Source organism: Lissotriton vulgaris, chromosome 12 (genome assembly GCF_964263255.1).
Source record: "Lissotriton vulgaris chromosome 12, aLisVul1.2, whole genome shotgun sequence".
NCBI classification, from domain to species: domain Eukaryota; kingdom Metazoa; phylum Chordata; class Amphibia; order Caudata; family Salamandridae; genus Lissotriton; species Lissotriton vulgaris.
Genome location: NC_141700.1, coordinates 756,821,249 through 756,844,740, shown reverse-complemented (window position 1 = coordinate 756,844,740; position 23,492 = coordinate 756,821,249). Strand labels below are relative to the sequence as shown.

Sequence of the window (23,492 nt, the reverse complement as noted above, 5' to 3'; positions counted from 1 at the left end):
GCTTAATAAACAAACGGACAAATCAAACATTAAGGATAAACAGGACCAACATGGCTGCCTGTTGAAGCCAGGGCCATTTACAAGACAGCCTGCATGCCTGTCCACTCCTTGCTACCTGGTGGACAAACTAAGGCTATCTGGAGGTAGTAGACCATGGTGAAATGTGGACAGACTGCTTCTAGAACTCATGGCACGATCATTCTCAGGAAACGAGACACGAATGTGGAAGTTCGTCACATTACCACCTTAACATTCCACATTCCCCATTCGAGGATAGAGCAGACCTCCTTACCCCTGAACATACGCACCACTACCTTGTTGGCGATCTTTAAAATTGAGCTAAAAGCAATTCTCCTTCAAAGATACTTTAGTCCATGACATCTCAACTAACATCTCCAATGGTAATGTGCCCTTCCCGCCAGTATGTAATACCATATGTGTAATTAATATATCTGTTGTGTAATAGACCTTATGGAATTAGCCGATACCATGTCATTGCAAACTATCGGTTTTTACTGTAAAGAACCTCAATGTAACCACTATGTAAAGGACCCTCCGATATTTTGAAATGTTGCACCTTATGTAACAGCCTATGTTTTATTGTAAAGCGCGCTTGCACCTGACGGTAATGCCCACGATGTATAGAAATGCACACATGAGAATGTTTACAGTAAAGGCTTCTTTAGAAATGCAGTGAAATAGGATTAAGTTCTGTTGCGCAGGACAGTAGTTGTTAATCTCATTACAGCGCCTCCTGAGCAGAGGGAGTCCTTCCTTGTAAACGCGCTATAGATGAACTGTCAGGCGCAGGTTGTCGCTGTCCTGAAGACGCCGGGGCCCTTTAAGCCCTGGGAATCCCGGCGGTAGGCGGGCCCTGAGCAGTGACCTCACCCTGTCTCTTTAAATGGGGTTTAAAGGCCCGCTCAGATGTTTGCAGTGTGTGAGCGAGGCACTCTGGGAGGGTGTGTGTGTGGGGTGGATGGGAGGGAGGGGGAGGAAGGGCTGAGTCATGAGGAGGAGTGCTGAGAACAAGAAGACTTGATAAGGGCCTGCCGGGGCTGGAGAGGGAGATCGAGAGCGCGAACGACAACACAGCACAGACACCTCACACTATAAAACAACCGGCAGGGTAGAGAGGAAGCGTAGAGGAGACGGGAGGGACCGGGAGGCAGCCAGGGTGTGAGAGCCGGGACACAACGACCTGCAGGGAAGAGAGGAAACCGGCAGAGCGGTGCGGCTGGCATAGTAAGAGACGGGCGGGGTGGGAACCAGACGAGAGGGAGGCGGAGGCGGGCCAGAGTGGGAGGAGGAGGAGGAGGAACAGACACAAGAGGAAGCTGAGCTCAGAACTTTGTCCTCGGAGCCAGCCCCGTAGGAGGTGCGGACCCCGGCAGAGCCAGCACCGGACCCGGCACAGCTCAGTCCAGAGGACACGGGACCCCCTGCCTGACCCGAGTCTGCCCTGTGCCAGGACCCCTGTGGGCGGACTCTGCCCCTGGAGCACTGCGATCAGCGGGGAGCGGCTGGCCTGGACCCCGAGAGAGCACTGCACCGCGGGGAGCGGAGGGGCTGCCTGGCAGCCACAAGAGAGCCCGGCCCTCCGGATCCATGTCATTACTGAGTGAGTGCGGCCGCTGGCACCAGCGGGGGGCTGGGGTCTCTGATCTACATGGGGCCGGCTGCGCGTAAGACGAGAAGTGGCTTCTTTACGGGGTGGTCCCTATAGGGTACCGTGACTGGCTGTCTGCCGTGTGGTCGGCAGATATGGGGTACCTGTGTTCCATTGTGCATTTCGTATTGTAGGTGTTGTATATGGCCATGGTGGGCGTTAAATGCTGTATGAGATGCTCCTTCATAGAAAGACTTATAGGCAACGGGACTAGACACGTTAGGGAAGCTGCAGAAACGGCGCCGGTGTGGGACAGCAGTCCCAGGACTTTTGAAGACTACTATAGATGACTGTGTGGGTGGTCTAGAGTTTACTGGACGATGCCAGTTACGGCAAGATGGTATAGGTGCGCTATAGGCGCCTGTCACGTTGGTATGAGGTAAGGCAGTATGTATGCATGAGCTGCAAGACCACTACGGATAGTGTATCATTCAGGGTGGACTTGGAATTCTGTCTATTCCCGGTGCATCTTCATACTCCTGCTCCTAGATACTTCATGTTTACATAGGCACCTGCACCCCCTCGTAGCCCTCAAGAGTACAAGACGGCGGTAGATCTGGGTGGGCATGGGGGTCTGTGTATTCCCTGTGCGTCTGCAACCCCTGCTTCCTCGACCCTGCTCCTAGATACTTTGTGTTTACATAGGCACGTGCACCCACCCCCTCGTAGCCCTCAAGAGTACAAGACGGCGGTAGATCTGGGTGGGCATGGAGGTCTGTGTATCTTCAGACCCCTGCTCCTAGCACGTGCACCCCCTCGCAAGTCCTATATCAAGGGTACAAGACGGACCTCTGGATGGCAAGAGTCGGGGTGGGCATCCCATGTCCCACTAACTCGCCGTCTCTTCAGACACCTCCTCCTTCCTTTGGGTTCACATAGCACGCGCACTCCCTCGTAGCCCTACACGAAGAGTAGCTGCGGCAGGAAAAGCTGCTCTCGAGCCTGTTCGGGGGCAGTTTCTTCTCTCCTTATTGGGGTGAGAGGGCGTTGACCCCCGTGCTGGGGCGGGCTGTCCTGGAAATGGTGTTAGATTGTGCTGACATGTGTGTTTGCATTGAGGGGGAGGGCGGCTTTCCTGCGTCATGTGGGGGAGGGGATATTTGTGTTGTTCTTTCTTGTTGCTTCCTTTGATCTGTGTTTTTTCCCCGCCCTCATTTCAACTGGAGCGGATCTGAGCTCTCGTCGGCGGCCGCTTGAATGGCTAACGATGGTCAGGTCACCAGGGCTCATTAGACACAGCCTTGATTCTGCCCAAAAGTCGATGTTTCGACAGTAACAAGAGTTCAAGGAAAACTTGGATTGCGTCCAGACCTACGAAGAGAGGCGTATTTATAATTTATATAGAGCGAGCTCTCCCCTCCGAACTAAGTGGGGTGCATGCTACGAACATGCATGGATGGGGGCATTGCATATTTTTTAGGTTTTATGTAGCGCGGGTCATGTCGGGGTGGCAGAGCGCCGTACAGTTGACCTACATTGTTGTGCATCGCTGATGACACGACCTGACTGTGAATATGCAGAAAGGGTTAACATATTCAGGAATGTAAATAGCATTTGCGTCTCTTGGACGGAGATGCAGAGTTAGCTTGGAGTCCTGTCTCCATTCAACAGGGGGTCTTTCACCCTTCTGTTAAGGACGAAGGAGGCTTCATTATAAGGACTATTCCAGATTCACGGTGGCTCGTACACGGAGAGGGGGGGTCCCCCCAAAATGGGAGAATGGCATTCAAGAGAGGAGCGAGCCTGCTGTGAGAATGGTGCTCAGTGAGTTGAGAGCGGGGTGTCGGCCGTATTAGGTTGGGGCGTCTCGCCACCTTCTCTTTGCCTCGTGGGCCACTGGGGTTTTTATTTATTTTTTATTTTATTTGCTTGTAAAGCGCCTGACTAGACCCCCGAAGGGGTATCTCCGCGCTATAACTGCAGATGGAGGTAGGAGTAACAGTGTATTTAGGGTTAAAATAGCATTAGTAGCTAGGAAACAGATAGGTTTTTAGATTTTTTCTGAACATCAGATGGTTGATGATTGACCTTAGTTCAAGCGGTAGTGAGTTCCATAGTATGGGTCCAGTGTAGGCCAGTGCACGGCCACCTTGTCTGGTTTTCTTGATTCTGGGTGTTTTAAGAAGTTGCTGGTTACTGGAACGCAGAGAGCGTCCTGGAATGTAGGGCTGAAAGATGTCAGTGAAATACTTAGGGCCTATCCCCGTTAGGCTCTTGTGTATAGTGCAAAGAGTCTTGAACTGAACTCGTTTCTTCACTGGGAGCCAGTGAAGCTGAGACAGTAGGGGGCAGGATGGTGTCCTAGGAGGAGCATTCACGACAATCCTTGCGGCAGTATTTTGAATGACCTGCAATTTCTTGAGTTGCTCCTCGTTGGCTCCTTGGAGCAATCCATTGCAGTAGTCAACCCTACTGATAACCAGCGCCTGCACCAGAGTTTTTCTGTGGTGATCCGGAAGATAGGGGAAGACACGTCTTAGCATCCCTATAGCCCGGAAACAGGTGCCGGCTACTTGATTGACGTGGTCCTTGAAGGTAAGTTGTTGGTCAAATAATACTCCCAAGTTTCTGATCTTACTCTTGGGGGTAGGGACAGGGCCTAGTTCTTGAGGCCACCAGTCTGATGACCAGTGTGTCATCGCTTGACCGAACAACATAACTTCGGTTTTCCCGACATTACACTGCAGACAGTTTGATGACATCCAGTCTGCAATGGCTCTCATGCCATCTGCAAATGATCTTTTTACTGCAGGCGTAAGATTTTTAAAGGGGAAAAAGGAGTTGGGTGTCGTCAGCGTACGACACGGGGGTGAACCCGAAAGATCTCGCTAGGTTGGCAAGGGGGGCCACATATATGTTGAAAAGTGTGGGGCTCAGACATGAGCCCTGTGGCACCCCCTTATTGAGCTCCCTGTGGGTGGATGTGTGGGCGCCCAGCCTAACCTCTTGAGAACGCCCGGACAGAAAGCTCTCCAACCATGTCAAAGCCTCTCCCCCTATTCCCACCTCCTTTAGGCGTTTAGGGTTATATAGAAGGATTTCCTTCCGGCCCGGCGTCCGAGTGCCACAGGTCTCAGAATACAGATTCCTGCTGGTTATGTTGCGGGGGTCTCCTATCTTGCGGGGATATGGTGGTGTTTTGGTGATTCACTGTGTGTTGTCTCTCCTCTGTCAAGTACTGTGCTGACTACTTGATTGCGGTCACTATTGCTTTTACCGCGAACGCTCGTATGTGATTTATTCTCTGCTGGCTTTGGGAGTCTATGCGGGTGCAGCTTCATGTTCTAGACATTAAGTCACACAGTCCCTATTCGCTGCATGCCAACACGAGAGATTTAGGTGGACTTTTGCCTCCATCTTGTGTTTTGGTGCTGGGAAACCAACTTCACGAGAGTCTGCTAGGTTTAGCTTAAAGGGCATTGCCAGAACACCCTGTACCTAAATGTTAGACTGTGCGTTACCGTGTTGCACTTACCAGTGCTCTCGTGTCTGATTTGGTATTTTTGTTCATGTGGTTTGGGTTGTCCCTACGACTCATTTCGGTGGAATCTTGACCAGCCATTCATGATGCTTTCTGCAACCATCAATAATGCAACCTCCCACCAAACACTCAACATAAACAGAACACGGGTGATGGCCTGGGTAATTCCAGATGTGGATCAGCAATGATACTTGTTGATGTTGCGTCTGTGTTAAGTTTCAAGAGCTGTGGCATAATTAGCTTTGTGCCTGATGCAGAGCTGCATCCACGGTAAATCCTGGCTACAGCAGATGTCTTGGGATGGGGTACTGTTGTGGGTGAAGTCTGAGGCATGTTGAGTCCTGATGGGATTTACCAAGTAAGTGTGAACTCGATAGTCAGTGTCATACTCTGTTCTTCGACTACTGGTGGTTCTGCCGATTCACGGAAACCCTGCACAGTGACCTTGCTTTAGAGCAAGGGGACATCACCATGCCATCATCTTGCTGCTGAGCTTCTGTGTTGCTGGTGATATAAATCTGTACTTGATACCTAGTTGCATCTAGGCTGAACAAGACTGCAGGCTGTCACTGAAATTAAGTTTGTCCAATTATTTTAAGCTCGAAGTACCCTTCATTGCAACAATGAGTTAATTTCTAACGTCCTTGGCCTGCCAACATGCATCTTGTTGCCAAGCTGCACGTTGGCATTCCTTATGAATATCAGTCATGCAGGTGTACAAAGACAATTGTTTAAACCAGCTATTTTGAGGTTGCATACTTCTTGTTGGAATTGGCAATCTTCCTACTTCATGACTGAAGGCTGGTTGCAGGGTGCTGGTGTTTACATTGTCCATGAGAAAAAAAAGCTACTTGCCTATTCTATTTTTCCAATATTTGATCTTTCATAGATTCACATGCTTAAATCATCCCAGTCATTAAGCTGAAAGTTCCACTGTACATATAGCGAGCTGTGCAATGTTAAACATAGTTTGGAAAGCTTCTATTAGTAGCCTAGTCATATCATTACAAAAGTAACAATTTTCAACCTAAGAGCAGTACTCTCATAGAACACCACTGCACCACCCCACCCCCTCTCCCCCAGGTCACCATACCTCCTATTTGTACTGCATGTCATGCATAAAGGGAATCCACTCAGTCTTCAGACAACCTCTTTAGGCCCTGTGTTAAAAAGAGGCTCTGCACAAGGAATGCATTTATTGCATCTATGCTGGCTACAAGTCTAAGGACTTTTTCAGACTGGTCACACTTTTTTTCCCACTACAACCCTCAAAGACTATGGCGCCACAAATCAAAATCTATGGATATGCCATCTTCAGATAAGTTTTTGTGATGCATTTTCACTAACCTACAATAATAAGCCCATTACAGGGTTAAGTCTCTAGAAGGACGTTCTTCCCACTGTCACGTCTGAAAAGATAACTTTTATGTCAAAGAAACCTCCTAAAAGGCTCATTAAGGAATCCAGAGAGAAAAGTCAGTCTCTTGACACAGTCCTCTTAACGAACAGATTTACCTCAAAAAAAAATTCTGAGCCACCAACACCCTCGAAAAAATATCTATGGAATGAAAAAAAAACAAATTGAGTGGCCATGCCAATGGGAATGATATTGACTGGACCTTTGACGAAGTCGCTGATGGCAAAGACACTGCAGGCAAAGGTCTCTCCAAAAGCGACGTCCTCAAGTCTGCCACCACTGACAACCGACTCATCAACATCTTTGACTAACTAAACTACACTTTGGTTAGACGCCACTCAGACTAAAGAAGCGCCAAAAATGACTAATTTCGGGAAATGACTAATTTTGGGAAATGACTAATTTCAGAAAAATTTACAACAAGGGGTGGTGAGGGACAGAGTCTCTGAATTAAACAGAATACTCTCACCCAGTCAAGAGATCAGGGCTAGATCCAACACCGTTTTTTAGCTCACTGCACCATCCCAGTTTCAGAACCTTGGGCCCTATTTTCTGTAGTGAAGAAGCTGGCTGGCTCTGACACCATCCCCCCCATCTGTCCTTGATGAGATTCAATGCAATAACATTGCTGACTTTTTCATCAAGAAGGTTGAACTTATTTATGGGTCACTTTCTGCTTCTTCCTCCTTGTGTAGTGCGGTTTCCTTGCCCCACACCACGTGCCGCAGTAACTATAATCAGAGAGCCAAGCTCCACTCTTGGCTTCCATTCGATGAGAAGTCCTTCCATGACTGCTTAAGTAGTGTCAAGTCTGGCTCTCCACTTGACCCACTGCTCCCATTAACATTCTATGTCCGCTTTCTTTAACACCTAAGGGCGTTCTTATAGAACTTATTCACGCTTCTCTGCGGGAGGCCTTGGTCCCCCCCCCCCCCTTCCCCCCCGGAGTGGAAGTGGGCCATGGTTGTTCCTTTATTGAAAAAGGCTGGAGCGGATCCCTCCGTACTGTCTAATCTTTGGCCCATATACCTGCTCCCCGCCTTCTCGAAGGTCATGGAAAAGCACATTAATACCCAATTGACACATTATGTTGAAAAAGTTTGTTTTCTTCATCATTCCCAATCTGGGTTCAGAGCCAACTTTTCAACAGAGACTGCTTTGCTTGGGGTCACTGAGAAGTTGCGTCAACATCTGGACCAAGGGGAAACTGCAGCACTCATTTTATTAGATCTGAGTGCCGCATTTGACACTGTCACATAACATCTTGCTTAACTCCCTTAGGTCCCTTGGGGTGGAAGGCTCTGCCCTATCCTGGCTTGCTTCATTCCTCTGTGGTCGTACCTTTCAGGTCTTTTCCGGCAAGGCTTCATTCAAGATCTGTGTATCAGCACACGGAGTCCCACAGGGGTCTATCCTTAGCCCTTTGCTCTTCAACATTTATGTTAGACCCCTGGCAAACATCGTGGAGGACGCACTCTATCCCTCTATTTGTATGCTGACGATACGCAGATTATTTTTCCATTATCCACCACTAAGGACATCAGAACATCTGCCAATTCAGTGTGGTTTACGGCAAGTGACAGAGTGGATGCTCCTCAACTTTCTGAAGTTGAATGGGGACAAGACTGAGGTTGTCATCCTGGGCAAGCACAAGGACCTATGGGGCCCTCACCACTGGCCTCAGGAAATGGGTCCCCTTCCCCGACTGTTCACTCGTGTCCAAGGCTTTATTGTCGATGAAAACCTCTCCATGAGGCAACAGATTCAAATTCCCTTTATTGTATGATTAATTAAAATCTTTACAAAAAGCAAAATTCATAAAATACTCCATTATGTACATTTTGGATAGCAATAAGGCAACAGGTGGTGAATGTTGCTGCCATCTGTTTAATGATCTTGAGATAGCTCCGAAAGATCATCTGGATGCTCCCTGTCTCAACCCAACGAACAGTAGTCCAGGCACTCCTCACCTAGACTACTGCAACGTTCTCTACCATGGCGGGTTTCAGGCGGTCTTGAGAAAGCTACAGGTAGTGCAGAACTCTGCAGCACGCCTTCTTTGCCAAGTCCCTAGACAGGCTTCCCTCTTGCCTTTCCTCCGTGATCTTCATTGGCTCCACATTGATCAAAGAATCAAATTCAAAACTCTGTTATATTTTTAAAATCAAACAAGGCGTCGCACCATCGTATCTTCAAGAGCTCATCCATCCTTACATTCCATCTCGTCTCCTGCGTTCCACAGCTCATGGGGACTTTGTGATCCCTAGATTCAAACTTATAAGAATGGGTGGCCGTTCCTTTTCCTTCCTTGGTCCTAAGATCTGGAACTCCCTTCCTGTTTTTCTGAAGAACGACTCTTCGTATCTTAGCTTCCGAAGAAACCTTAAGACATGGCTCTTTTTGCAGTAAGTGCTCCCCTGTTCACTCTTCCTCTGGCGATTTGCTAGGCGCCGGGAAACCCTTTTTGGGTAGCTACGTGCATTACAAATTTAACATAGTAATAATAATCAAGTTCTCGCCTTAGACTTCTATTTGTCAAGGTCCAGTTTATGGCCATGTCTCCCTTTAGGACGTAACTCTGGTCCAGAAGACTCAAAAAGTTATTTCTTCAAGGAATTTTAGGGCTTTTCCACCATTGAGGCATCCGTTATCTCCATGGCAACTCAATATAGTCAGTTTCTCAACATATTAGAAATCCCTTTCAATCAGTACACAAAGGAAAAATTAAAATATATGTTAAACTAGTTTAATCTGTTTTGAAGTAGAGTATTGTCATAATAAAACTGGCCGCCCTTTACATGTGCTTGTAACAGCTCATTTTACAAGATGCTTGTCCACATCAACTGCCCTGCTTGCTGGAGTGCCTATATGGACATTTTCAGGACAGCGCTCTCGAAGAACAGACACATGTTTACTTATCACGCAGCCTGGTTTCAGTAGATGGATGCTACAGTGGGACAGGCAGTTGCTAGTCCTGTTTCAGTTCTTTTTTCATGTATTATCCTCCATCCACTGTGAAGTGCTTACTGTATATTTACTGCATGCTACTCTGATTCAAGCATGTGAATCTATGAATGATCCAGTACTTGAGAAGAAAAAGTGTTACTGCATTTCACATGGATTCATGTGCAAGCCTACCTCACCTATAGTATTGTCTCTCACACTTGTACAGGGAAATTTGATTTATGTTTGTAGAGTGCATGGCTGCCCGAGGGTTTCCCCGCTCTGGTGAGTGCTGTAGTAAGATTGGAGCCCACTAGTGAATTAGGGGAAACTAACAGGCCTTGAGTTTTTTCCTAAAGGAGAGTTCCTTTATAAGTGGTCTCAGGCCAAATTGGGAGCTCATTCCACAGTTAAGGTACCAGGTGTGCAAATGATCTTCCTCCCCATTTTGATCTTTTGACTCTGGTTGTGTGGAGAAGGTGTAAATGAGAGGACCTTAAGTCTGCTGGGGGTGTGGGCCCCAGCAGGCTGAAGATGTCTTCAGTTTTACTGGACCTCTTTCTAAGCTTTAGTGAAATGTGAAGCATGGTGGCCTCTGGGAATGTGTGGCTCTTTAAGCTTGCTTCTGATTGGTTGACAATTTGCTATTTAAGATGTTGCAAATAGGCTAATAACGTCACCATGTTAAAGCTTTCCAGACAGTTTAACGTTGCACTGCTCATTGTGTCAACTGTGGTACTCCCAGTGTTTAAATCTTTGAAAGATACCAAGACTGTGAACTACAGTTTATAGGTGAGTAACGTTTTGTTCTTGTGTGTCTTGGGTACCTTCATTAAAGGAATTAACAGAAAATGAAGAGATACTGCACATGTGCAACTTTATTTTACTGTTCACTTTCTGAGAGAATCTCAGTACAGAGAAGGAAGGAACTTTCATCTAATAACAGTACTCTACACTTGGTGGTCTGGTGGCTCAGTGGAATAATGCGTCCACTACTGGGGCCTGTGTTCCAACCCCATGGTCACAGATTCAAATCCCAGCAGGTCCACTCAGCCTTTCATCCATATGAGAGCGACAGTCCGTACTATTGAGCTTGGTAACAATAAACATCTGTTATTCAGCGCCAAGATACCTCTGGGTGAACGTGCTCTTTATATATACTCCTGTTATGTTTGTTATTCAGAACCCTAAACAGTAAACTTGTTATCATGTGCATGCAGCATCCCTAGACGTAGGATATTTCTCATGTTAGAATAGTATTACAGATTATGTCACAGAGAAATGCTCTATAAATTAGCTGGTAGGAGAAAGCCCATGTTTAACAAACCGGTCAATGACTTTACCACTCCCCAAACACTTCTGCGTAGGTAACAAGATCTTACATTTTTGTTTCACACATCTGTCCCTTTCAGTAGAGAGTGTAGACATTTTAATCTGTTTCAGGGTAATTTAGGGCAGCTCCCTCAGGAGCGAGATTTGGATATTCGATGGTAGACTTCCTCAAGGAGCCTTGGGCCCTATAGGTATGTGAGATCCGAGGTGGGTACTGTCATGCCGCACCTCGGATGGTGCTCGGAGGCCCCTTTGCATGAGTGCATGTCACTGGGCCGAGGGTGGACTGTGGGCGGCTCCGGTTGGAACACGTTGCTCTCTTGCACCTGCAGGCTTTGTTTCCGTGGTTGAATGGGTTTCAGCAGCGGGTCTAACCACAACCGTCAGGAAAGAGTATTGCGTAGCCCTGATTCACCGACTGTCACCAGGCGACTCACCACTTCTCACAACTCCTCGCAGGGATTACGCAAAGTTAGTCACCCACTTTTTTTTTTAACTACACAAGGTTCTGAGAAACGTCTGACTTGAGCGTGTCTGCACCACCCCCTCCTATTGAGAGCGTGTTCGTTACTATCGCATGCTTTGTGACCTTCGGCACATGCTGCCTGGCACTAGGACAAGCACTGGCCCCTTCGCTTCCCACGTCACCCGTTTTGAAGCCCGCGCCGTGCGACCGCCCGTCTGCGTCGCCTCCCGTAGGAGGGCGTGCCGTGTGCGCCTGACCCTTCGAATGCCCTGGCGTATCAGTTGGCGCGTGCTTCTTGGCCGCTGCTTGTGCACGTGCCCTTCTGGACTCTGTGATGCTTTGCTGACTCTGGCGTCAGCACGTGCCCTCTGACCTGTGCAGCGTGGGCACGTCACGTCAACGTTCTTGTGAGCACCTCTGTTGTGATCCCTTCCTCGCGCGTGCCCCTGGGCTCGGGCGCCTTTGAAGATTGGCTCCATGGGCTACATAGACGCTCTTATTATCGAGGGTAGCTCCTTCTGAACACCGCCATAGCCTGTCGCCCCTACTGCGGGCACGCAGCCCAACTCTTACTGCGGGCACTCCGGTGCGTTATTCTTTACGGACCCGTGCCCTTACTGTAGGCACTCCGTTGCACCCATACCCTTACTGGCGCAGTCCGGTGCTTTATTCCCTATGCACCCGCAGGGCACAAGTCCTAAAGCAGAAGTGGGGGAACTAACCTAGTTAGACATCACACATGGCACCACCGGAATTGAAAGTGGCAACGCAATCCACGACTTTACAGGAAGTGGCATCACAAGAATTGACATCCGATCTAGCATATATGTTTAGCACATCTTGTCATGTGTACGTTTGAGCGCATTGTGCGAGGATAATAGCAGAGTGAGCTATGGAAGATGTGACTTCTACACCTTTACATAATGTATTGTACATGTAATATGCGCGTGTTGATGTAAAGCACTCTGACACCCTGCATTGGAATGAGTAGGGCTATAAAAGAAAAAATAGTGGTACTTAAATGATTTCAAGGCCTCCTTGGGTGTAGTAAGCACTGTGTAAATACAATTTGCTTTGTGTAAATAGTGGTAAGGACCAACACATCTGACATTCTTACAGTGCATGCAGATCTCCTAAACAGGGACTGAACAAAGTGAAGAGCTGCCTCTTTAGTATGTGTGAAGTGCTAACCTTTGTTTCCCCCTCTGCTTCATTTGCACCTAGGTGTGAGGCTCCTGACTGCTCCCAGCCAAGAGCCTCACAAAAGGAGGCCTGATGACCCCTCAAATTCGGCCTTTGTTGCGGGCCCAGCAGGAGTCTTGAATAAGAAAGCCCTGTCCCCCAGCAGCGAGTCTGGACAAGTTGATGCGTGTAGCAGTTGGAAAGTAGACCACGTGCAGGCGTGCCAAGTTCTTTGCAGGGTCGACTGCGTTCACCCTGTGAAAATATGGGCGGAAGCCGTCCATCTGCGTGTACCCCCGACTTGTGCCTTTAATGGGGCCTTCCGGTGCCTTATTCTGTACGCACCCGTACCCTTAACTGTGTAACCTCGGTGCTATCCATTTTCTCCATTATTCTGTAACTACCAGTGCAGTCACTGTGCCAATGTCTGTACATTTTCTATACGGTTTCATTTTTGTTGTTCTGATTCTCCAAGGCCAAATCGAAGGGCTTGTATGTCCTTATTCATCAGAGGCCCAAAGTAGCGCGGATGTCCTTATCCCCTGACAGTAGTTATGTACCCGAGAACCCAGCAGTGTACATGGTGTATGAACCAGCCATCCGTGTATGGACTCCCGTGCCGTGCAGAGGTCGCACGCTCAGCCTGCATCGGTGGGTGCCTGCCAGCGCCCTCCAATGTGCACACGTGTACGATATCCTTCGGTTCCGTGTGCAGCATGGTACTTCTTTCTGCCGGATCCCCGTGTGCTGGTGTGCTGTACCTGAGCCGGCGCTGGCACGGGGCACCTGTCAGTGCGCCTCGGGGGGAAGGGGGGGGGGGGTGGGCAGACACAGTGGCATGTTTGCTGCTGCCCGCCGGGTCTCTGGTGCGATGGGCAGAGCCGTTCTCCTGAAGCAGCGAGTCTGGACAAGTCGGGCGGATTGGGAGAGAACCCCTACTCGCGTTGCCCCATATGCTACAGGTCTGCACCCCAGGATGTAGCCGACCTGGCCGCGGTCTTTGGGGGAGGGGCGGGGGGGCCCCGGCCCCCTGAGATGACACGCTTCGCGTACACGTGGGCACACCTCCTTGTCACAGCTCGGGGATGTATGTATGTAGAGTTAGAAGCCTGTATCTGCCCCCCTTCCCCTAGTGGTGGGAATGTGGCATCTCGACTGCCTGAAAAGCTTTTGCTGGACTGAGGTTCCCCTGACTAGAGGCTCTGGGGTGAATTTGAAAATGATACCCTATCTGCTCTTACCTTCCCCCTCAAAATCCTAATTGAAGTGGGCACGTAGGTTTGGGGTTCATTATTATGTATGCAACTAGCCAAGAGATGGAGACCAGCAAAGAGTCTAAAGTTGGGTATAGCCTAACGCTCAACTTGCCTGAAATTTTCCCTATCTATGGATGGGTGCCCTTTATCTCAGGCTTTTCAAGTACCATCAAACCAGACTAGGGCTGCACATGGCAGTGGGGTACACTAATATTCACAACACACTCTGCAAAACAGTAGCCATGGTCTCTGGCAACAAGGGGGTGCACCTCAGCTTTTTGCCTCATTTAGTAAGAGTAGGTAAAGAGGGTGCCTGGTTCAGTTTGAATGTTCTGGATCAAGCCTCTCTGGGTCTGATCTACTTTCCCCATTCCTAGTCACATGCCAGGTGTTATGATGTTGACGCTAGATAGCAAGAACTGTCAAAGCCTAGAAAAAAGGCTGCTCCAAGCTTTGAAGACTGAGATGTCAGTGTGGCCCAGGAAGTTCAGCTTTGTCTATGCGCTTTGATTGCTGCATGGTCGCTGAGCCATTTGGTAATTGAGCCCCAGGAATCAGTTGTACTTGACCCTTTGTTTGAGGGCGATTCCAATCAAGCTAGAAAACGAGACCTGTTCTGGATTCAACCTCTCGTGGATCAATTTTTCACTGAGTTCCTCAGAGACTTTCCTCTGTATAGTCTCTGCACAATTAGTCATTATCGCAGTCCTTCCCTTATTCAAACTATCTCAGATGGAGACATTTTAGTGGGTTTGAGGGTAAATGTTTATCTTCCCAGCAGTTCAAAGTTATTTGGTGGTCCTTGTCCAACTTGATTGGCATTATCTTACATTAAAATGAGATTTGGGTGTTCATTACGAATTGGTTTGTCGCTCGATAAGTGCAGTGAAATTGGGCAATACCATCTCCCTAGTTTTTTAGGACCTGGGCGCTCACCACAAGGAACAGGGCATTGAAAGGTTGGTTAGGAGTAGAGCTTAGGGAGGTTTAAAGTTGGGTATGGTTGATGGTTTGCCTTTTTCTGCCAAAACTTTTGCTCTTTTTATGTAGAGGAGTAGGTGTTGCGGTATTTGCCAGTCTTATAAATTATTGGAAAGAACGGTGAGCAGAATCGGAGCTAGGAAGAGGGGCAAAGCAGTTGAGCAGGATTAGGAGTTGATTTAAAGACTTAAAAAGCTAGTAGTTTAGGGGTGTTCAGGTCCTAGGGAGGTTAAGGTTGGTGGAGCTGAGTAAATTTCTTTGTACTATACCTGTCCTTTTAAAGAGGCCTTTTCCACTGAAAAATGGTCTAGACTGTCGTTTTACGCAGTCTATCCTGAAGAGCGAAAGCTTCGTTTTATATGGAGATTTGTAGTTGTCTGGCATAGAGTATGATTACCAATTAAGTATTAAGAATCGATAAAACATTGACATCTAGTTTGTAAGGCTTCGAAAAATAAGGCCATAAAATTAAACAAATCCTCTATAAATCTCTAGTGCTACTTCAAAGAAATCAAATCGGTGCCACGCTGCATTAGAGTTAAAAAAAGAAAGAAAAAAAATTCCAGTCATGGTGGTTTTCTGGTCAGCAGAGAGGGACTCGCCAAAAGACTCGCTGTAGGATTTCCCGTATCTCTGTCATGTGGCGGGTCCTGTGATTTTGTCTGAATTGGCGATGTTTTCTTCTAAATAGTGCAAAACATCTCACTTTCCCTTTTTCTTTTTTTTTATATATACAGCCACGTGCTATGTTTCTAAAGTTGTTGCTTTACACAGTTTTACTCTCCACCCCCTCAAAGCCTTTTTTTTTTCTATCATGTGTTTGTTCCACAGGAAGTGGTCCACCAGCCAGACAAAAAATGCTTCTCGCTGACTGCTCTCTTTTTCCTGTAAAGCCTGAATGGAGGGGCAGGCCAGACTCTGCCAGCTATCTTGCCAAGTTGACTGGCTGAGAGGATCTGGTTAAAACTTATTATACTGTTTATTTCCTGCACGCCACGAAACCAAGCCCCCTCCAGCCGGTTTTCTATATTTCTGAACGATATTTCCTAAAAGACTCTGCAGCTTGTTACTCGAGAGTCTGAAAGCAAGCTCATTTGGCATCTTATCTGGCATAGGCATGCTGGGTTTTCCTATATATATATATATATATATATATATATATATATATATATATATATAAGAGAGAGAGAGATTTTTACAGTTTGTGATGGCAACTCTGTAGTTAAGGTTAGATCAGTTTCAATTGAAAAGGGGTTTTTGTTTACTTAATAACTTTTGCTTCTTTCAAATCTGCACCAAATTGTTAAAATAAAAAACGAGTTCATCCGATGTGGGTTTGACATGGCAATATTTGTACAGGTCAAGGGAAGCGTGTAAGTGTGGGGGAAGAAGTGTTCTTTTTCAACTCCCATAGGAATCTGTACTGTCCCGTCAATGGAAAAAAAACAGACCGAACTACACCAAACGTAGCATAAAAGTAGAATTTTGCACAAGGAAGTGCCTTTACTTGGTAGTTCAATAGTTTTGAAGAAATTAGCATATACGAAATGTTTTGGTGTGGGCTTGAATAAAAAGTGAGATATCTCTGGACCGTTGGTCAGTATTACCGAAACAGTTACATTGACCTCTGCTGCCATTATAGATGCCAGGGATCTGCTGATCCTGCAAACGGTACTTCATATCTAGGGTAAGCCTCTTTGACCCAAGCATCATGTATCGCAGATTCGCAGAGCTAGATTTGAAATTCCGAACCTCTGAAAAAGATAGCATGTGTCAAAGAAGCTTACCCTTGGTGCACGGTACTCTGGCATGCGGCTTATCCTATAATTGTGGTTCCAAACTAGAATCCAGACAATAATAATAAATACGACCAGGCTCTATTCGCAAAACCCGGGTCTTCGCCCCTGTGGTGAATGAGGTGCAGGACCTGAGGCCACCCGAACACTCCTCCTCTCCCCCTCCCAGTATGCTTGCTGAAGGCGTTGTACCCAGTAGGTTGACGCGATTTGTGCCTGCGTATGCCTGGACTGGTTGTATCGGATTTCTGGCCTGGCTGTATGCATATCTGTCTCCCTGTGACACCTGGGCTTGCTCTCTGATGTACTGCCTGACTGCGTTTGTGGCTATGTGTATTTTTTTTATTTATAGAGGATTCTGTGACTCAGGTACTTTGTATGGTGTGGCTGTGCGTGACAGCTATAGCCTCCCAGGTCAATGAAACCATCCAGATGAATTTCAACCCTGGAATAACGAATAGAAGGGCAAGAAAGGTTTTCAATTTTTCTTGTCACTCTAATAATCATTTGAGCACTTAAGAGGAAGGGTAAGGTTCATGCCCTGGCAGCTAACACTTAGAAGTTTTCCCCTATGGGAGACCGTTGAAACCTGGGTACTGGCAATAAATTGGCAGGAGGTTATACCAGACGCCCTAAAGCGGACCTTGGCCATGAACCCTTCTTTGCAAAACCACATAGCATTTAAAGTGGCAAACGTGAGCCATTTAAACTCCGCTAGATGCAAATAAATACGACAGGGTCTGTAAATCTCCAGTTGGTTTTGGCCTCAAACTTGTATAATTTGAAGTCGGCGTAAGCAACTCGTGTGAAAAGCCAAAACAAAACATTTCAAAATCCCATTTGAAGTAGCGTGATGGGGCTGGATCAGAAGTTTACGTTAAGGTGTATGAAGTCCCAGGTTTATAGGTGGCCTGCATTATTTAGACCGGTGTAGGGTGAGCTGCTTAGTGCAGGTCGGAGTCCAAGATTACCCCCAGGTTACTAAGTGGTAAGGGAAGAGAGGCTGGATCTCTGACTTAGTCGTCCCGTGAAAGTAGTGCAGAAGCGGTTTCTTTCAATCATGTAAAAAAAAGCATTATTGTGGTGTGTGCTCTATGGCCTGACCTCTGGCTATGCTTGTGTCTCTAGGATCCCAGCCTTGTGCGATTGTCCTTTGCTGTCTCCCCGTGAGCAACTTTCTTCAGAACCCTTTAATTATATATGGGGGAGGGTGTCAGATGCCTGGGCCCCTCCCTCCTCCATCCACCTGGATCTCTTAAAACACCTCATTAACTCCTGGTTCAGACTGACTTCCTTCCTTGTGGAGGCAGCAGAGTCAGTGAGGGGTGGGGGGACGAAGGGAATGTGTCGCCTGATTTCTTCACTAAACAATCAGTCACTGGGCACTTGTTCTGCCGCTGATGTTATGATATTGGTTCACATAGCGCTTAATGCCGCGCTAAGCTGGTCTCAAGAGTTGATGGAGGGACGAGGAGTTAAGAGGATAAGAAACCTCTTTATAAAAGTATGTTTAACCTCTATTCCACCCACCTGCTCACCACACAGAGTTCTTGTAATTAAGTTTATCATCATGTTCTCATTCGGCTTCGCGTTTTCTTGGTATATGCCATACTCTCCCAATTAAAGGTGTGCGCTAATCATTAAACATGGTACCTCATCAATCTGGTTCTCGAGGGTCCTGTCATTGTGTAGAGACTCTGGGCCCCCTCCAAGGTTCAGCAGTGCATATTCTCTTCTGTGGGGAGGGTGAGGAGGTGGGTAGAACGTTAGTGACTCACTGATACATGTGAAATGGGGGTACCAACCTCCCACAAGAAAGAAGCCTTGGTCCGAGAATCAGTTAGTTCTGAAAAATGTAGTAAAAGGAAGACTAGGCCTGCAGCTTTCTAACCTGCTGAGCCCAAGTAATTGCGGTCAAGAGCATACTCTTTTAAGGAGGTAGTAAGGAACCCATTAAAAACCCCAGGAGCCCCAAGACCTCGCTAAGACATAACCATGGAAGGAGGAGAAACCTGGGTCGGCCCTTTCAGAAAATACGAATATGTAGGGCACTTAAACAAAGGTGACTAGTCTAGTAAACAAGGAAATGCTGAAAGGGTTGACAAATAACCCTTAACAGTGCCCACAGCAAAGCCTTGCGGAAGGCCTAAAATGCAACACTTTAGATAAACATACCTGGGGTGGCGTCCTCTGCACATCAAGAATCGAACTGGACCCAGAATCCAGAATAAGCATATTTTGAAGATGGAAGATGAGCCAACAAGATGATGGCCACCGTCCCTGCAGACACTTCAAATACGCTCAAATTAACATGCCCAATCTCCAGGCATAAAAGGGCGGATCAGAAGCAGAACCTGCCCCAAGCATTGCAAGAATAGGCACATCCTGATCAGGAATAGTGACAAATGGAAAGGTGCACCAGAAAGAGATTTGTAGTAAAAAAAAAAATCCGGTGTGTATTCCAACTATGATGATTATTCTTTATTTATTTTTTATCCAACAGCACCCAGCCAATGTGTTTCGTTACAGCTACTTTTAGAACTTCTCCAGGGCTTAAATTGACATGAAAAACACGTACAAATACAATTCAGACGCTTATAGCTAACGCATAACTAATTAATATATGCACATACACCAATAATACCAGGAAATAAATTAGCATTTGAACTAGTACTAAGCACATCAAATTAAACAAAAACCAACATCCACATAGTAGACAAACATAGTGAATATATAATAAAGCTGAAAACTATCAATAAAAACTGAACACAGAGACCTATTTCAACGGTGCACTGAATGTCCAAAGATAGCTAAACAGACACTGAACACACCTTTGTGTTATAAAATCACAAAACAGTCGTAGTTAACCTATAAATTGTAAAATTGCTTGCTACATACTAGTAACTAATAGCGAGTCCTCGAGCTGAAGATCTAATTTGATTCATTGAAAATATATCAACTGCACTCTCTCGTATCAACTTATCCGGGACCCCCTTTATTATGCTAAACATGTATTCCCTAAGATACCTCTCATAGTTCATAAGAATTTCACCTTAATATGATAGAACGTTATACATCTGTTGAATATGCTTCAAACAAATATAGGTTAATCCAAATCGTAATGCGTAGTGGTTCGTAGTGAGCTTTATCATTGTATCCAGAAATGCAGTGATCCTGATCAGAAGATGGTGGCACAGGGTAGGTGGACAAGACCAGAGTACCAGAAAAGGGACAACCACCATCATCACTTTCGTCAACACTTAGAGAACACTCAATCCAATGGGAAGGACATGAATTAAAAAAAAAAAAAACAATGTATACCGCCTTTACAATCCCAGGAAAATATGCATATGGTAAATTGTAGCTCGAGAGCCAGAGAACCAGCACCGAAGACAGCATTTTGAACTTTTCTCTGTGGAGGACTGCATTCAGTATGTGGAGGCCCCACCGTCTTCTAAGGACCAAAAATTGAGGTGAATAATGTCTCTGCTCCATCTCATTCTTCCGAACCAACTCCACAGGCCCTTCGATCAAAAGAGCCAGAACCCCTGCTGCAAAATGTGATCACAGGTCTTTGAGATGACGAAAGGTCTAGGCCCTGGGTATACTGGAGGGGGCTTGTCTGAAAGGGGTGGGTGTACCCTCACTTAACAATCTCTAGGTCCCACCGGTCTCACGAAATGGTGTGTTGCCATGCCATGCCATGCCATGTGATGGTGTACCCTTCCCCTACAGGCTGCAAGTGTGCCGTAAGTGGCAAACTAAAAAGGGATAACGGGAGGGAGGAAGAGGACTGTTGGTGCAGTTCCAGGATGCCTTTTGCGACAGCCAAGCTCATCGTAGCTCCACACGCTGCGAGGACTGATGACCTGAAAAGGTAGACGGCAGGAATAGACTCCTGAACTTATAGTGCTGCTGGCAGACTAGCTGTCAGGGGGATCTATTCCCAAGGGTAGGGCTGTTGAACCATCTGCCTTGTCACCGAAAAGGCAAATGCCATCAAAGAGTATCCTTCTAAGTTTGACCTGGGCATTACTGGAGAATCCGGTACAGTGCCTCCAGACATAGCAGTGGATGCCAATGGAGAATCCCTTAGACCACGGAGCACTGTATCAGCCGTGTGCAGGATTTGTCTCGCCCCATCTTGCCAAGCTTGCACGGTCTCCATAAAATGGTCGTGAAGATGGGCAGGATTCGGTATGACCATACGCTCCGTTTCCTATGGGGCATTAGAGTAGCAGGCAAGTCAAGTCACCTTTGTGGAGCAAAGGGCAAGGCTCCTTCAAGAAAGGGCCTCTTTCTCCAGGACCTTACTGTCCCAGTGGGCCTCGCTTCTGTCATTCCCCTGGTGATAGACTAAGTTCGGCATCAGATGGAATCTTAATGAGAATCCAAGAGCCCCACAAGACTGCCAAAATGTAGGCTGCAAGGAGCCTCCTCCAATAACTGATGTGCACTTTGGATCTGAGCAGGATGGCCTTGGTCTTCGGAGTTGAAGGGCCCTCTCCGTGCCTCTTGTGCACTCCTGGAAGTCCTCTCGCTAACACTTCAAGGCGCCCTCTATGGCGCTTTGCCCATGGAATGCAAGCTGGAGTAGGAGTTTGCACAGGAGCTGGAGCGGTGCCTGACCCTGCTGTTCCTCCCGCCGCCCGCTGCTTCCTGGCCTTGACGTGCATGCAGCTGCACCCATTGCATAACTTAGACGTGCGGATCTGAGAGTGACGTTTGTCGGCCACAAAAGTGGCATCCTTAAAACCTCGCCAGTTCAGATGAGACCTTTTCCATGTTTAAAACTGCAAAATATTATCGGGGTTGGCGTGGCTATCCTTCGAGAGCAGCCCCTGCTCTATGGCAAAGGGCACTGAAAGTACCTGATGTGGGTGGTTTCTGGTGCTAAGACAGAGTCGTGGTGCCGCCTACCGGCACATAAGGGTAACTGCATAGTGTCCATAGCCAGTCTGGTGCCCTTAAGTATTCAAGAAGTGGGAAATCTGTAGCTGCAAGTGTCCAGCAGAATTCTTTTTTGTTGGCTATGGGCACACATATAGTATATTATATTAATACCACTGCTTGTAACACATACAATAAAATTGTTTATGTAAACATGCTTGGCAGAAAACAAGGTGATAGGTGCACACTTTAAATAAAACCTGTTCATCTTTTGTACTGCAGATCCTATTTATGTTCTATAACTGACCTTCCGTTTGGATTTGCTCTTTGAGCCTCTATTCCAGAGCAAATGTTGATATACATCTCAATGGGAGGCAAAGAAGACGTTTATCCATACAAATATAAGCTTAAAGGATTTTGCTCTACTTTGAATGACCTCTTGAAATAAATGCTGCTGTAAACAGTAGTGTCTATGGTGTAACATTTTCAGGTTTAATGAAACAAAACATTTTTATTATGAAGATGAAATCTTTGCTTCCACCCTCTTGATTTGTGTAAATGTTTCTCCTACCAGGGGGATGAAGGTACAAGTAGCCAATTCTTTTGGCTGAGTGTCTGTCTCTCAAGGAGGGGTTTTTCAATCTACAAGGATCGGGGGACTGACTTGGAGCGAAATGAGCCTCATAATGACCAGTTGGCTAACTACAAGTAGGCCGAGGTACAGTGTTGTGGCAGTTCTAGAGCGACCAGTTTTGATGGCTAGGAGTGGTAAGTCCAGCCTACATTGACCAGGTTGCTGGCAAGAGTAGGCCCAGGTGGAGTGGTTTTGGCTTATACAGTGACCAGATGGCTGCTAAGAGTAGGATGAGGATGAATGATGTGGTAGTCCTACAGTGACATGGTGACTGGCGGATTAGGTCGAGGTGAAGTAGTTTGCCCACCCTACGGTAACAAACTAAGAGCAAGCCGAGGCAGAAAGGTGAGTAACTTCTATAGTGACCAGGTGGCTAGCACCAAGGTGGAATTGCATTATAGTTCTCCAGTCTTGGGGTGTCTTTCATAGATTCACATGCTTGAATATTCCCCGTCGTCGGAGTGGGAGTCCCATGGTAAATAAAATAGCAATAAATACTAAATATATATAATAATATATAATAAATATATATATACATAATAAGGAAAAACCCAAAAAATGCATAAAAGAAGCATCTGGTACCTAACCAAAAAGTTCCACATAGGAATGCATGGGAAAACAGAAGTTCCAATGCAGCCTATCCTTGTCATTATGTTAGTCCAAACTGCAGCCAATCAGGCGCCAGCAGCCCTCTAGAACCTTCTCCTCAGAGCTCAAGCCCTCAGATTTTCTACCGCACGTCGTGTGTAAGGGAGTCTCCCTGAGCTCTGCTCAGTTTTCTTCTCTTCAAGTGTTTCCAGTTTCTCCACAATGTCTTCAAGTAAGAAGTCTCTCTTCAGAGCTTGTTCCTCCTGTGGAAAGCTGAGATTATTTCATGATGACCCTCACAGTAAGTGTATTTACTGCCTTTACCCGGACCATGAAGTAGGCACCTGTAAGCTCTGTAGAAAATTCTCAGAGAAAACTCTTAAGGACAGAGAAGGCCGTTTACTTGTTTGGCTTCAAAGGCTGAAGGACAAAGACAATATACTTTCTGATGCTGAAAGTCTTGTGTCAGGCCGTTCTAAAGCAGCTTCTAAGCGTGGTAGTGTGCAGGAGGTGCCTTCCCCATTTCTTAAAAAGAGGAAACTATCCCTCGCTTTGACCCCTGCGGTGTCTTCACCATTACCTACCACGCCTGGGCCCACGAGACAAAGCTCTCAGGCTCCTTCTGCTTCAATTTCCAGTTTTTCTGTGAAGAAAACGGATTTTTCGTCGACGACGGTAGTTTCAGCTCCGTCGACGAGAATGGCTGTCTCTGGTTCAAAATCGACGACGACAGTCACGACGACGCTGGCCTCTGGATCGTCGTCCGCTTCGGCGTCGACGTCTTCGTCGTCAATGAGAGTGGTTCTCAGTTCTAAGACCGTGTCTTCTCTGATTCCTATTTCCTCTTGGTCGACAAA

The 23,492-nt window shown here is 46.9% G+C and overlaps 1 protein-coding gene across 6 annotated transcripts in view; it reads left to right on the top strand.

Moving 5' to 3' along the window:
- KDM6B (lysine demethylase 6B) overlaps window positions 1–23,492 on the top strand; it is an 823,670-nt gene that overhangs the window by 632,127 nt on the left and 168,051 nt on the right. Inside the window, exon 1 of one of the 6 annotated variants that reach the window (XM_086946063.1) lies at window positions 1,349–1,621. The exons of 4 other annotated variants lie outside the window; for them this stretch is intronic. The gene's annotated coding sequence lies outside the window, so the exon portion shown is untranslated. Of the gene's footprint in view, window positions 1–1,348; window positions 1,622–23,492 lie in introns of those variants that run through there. One more of the 6 variants, XM_086946065.1, reaches the window with a different exon arrangement.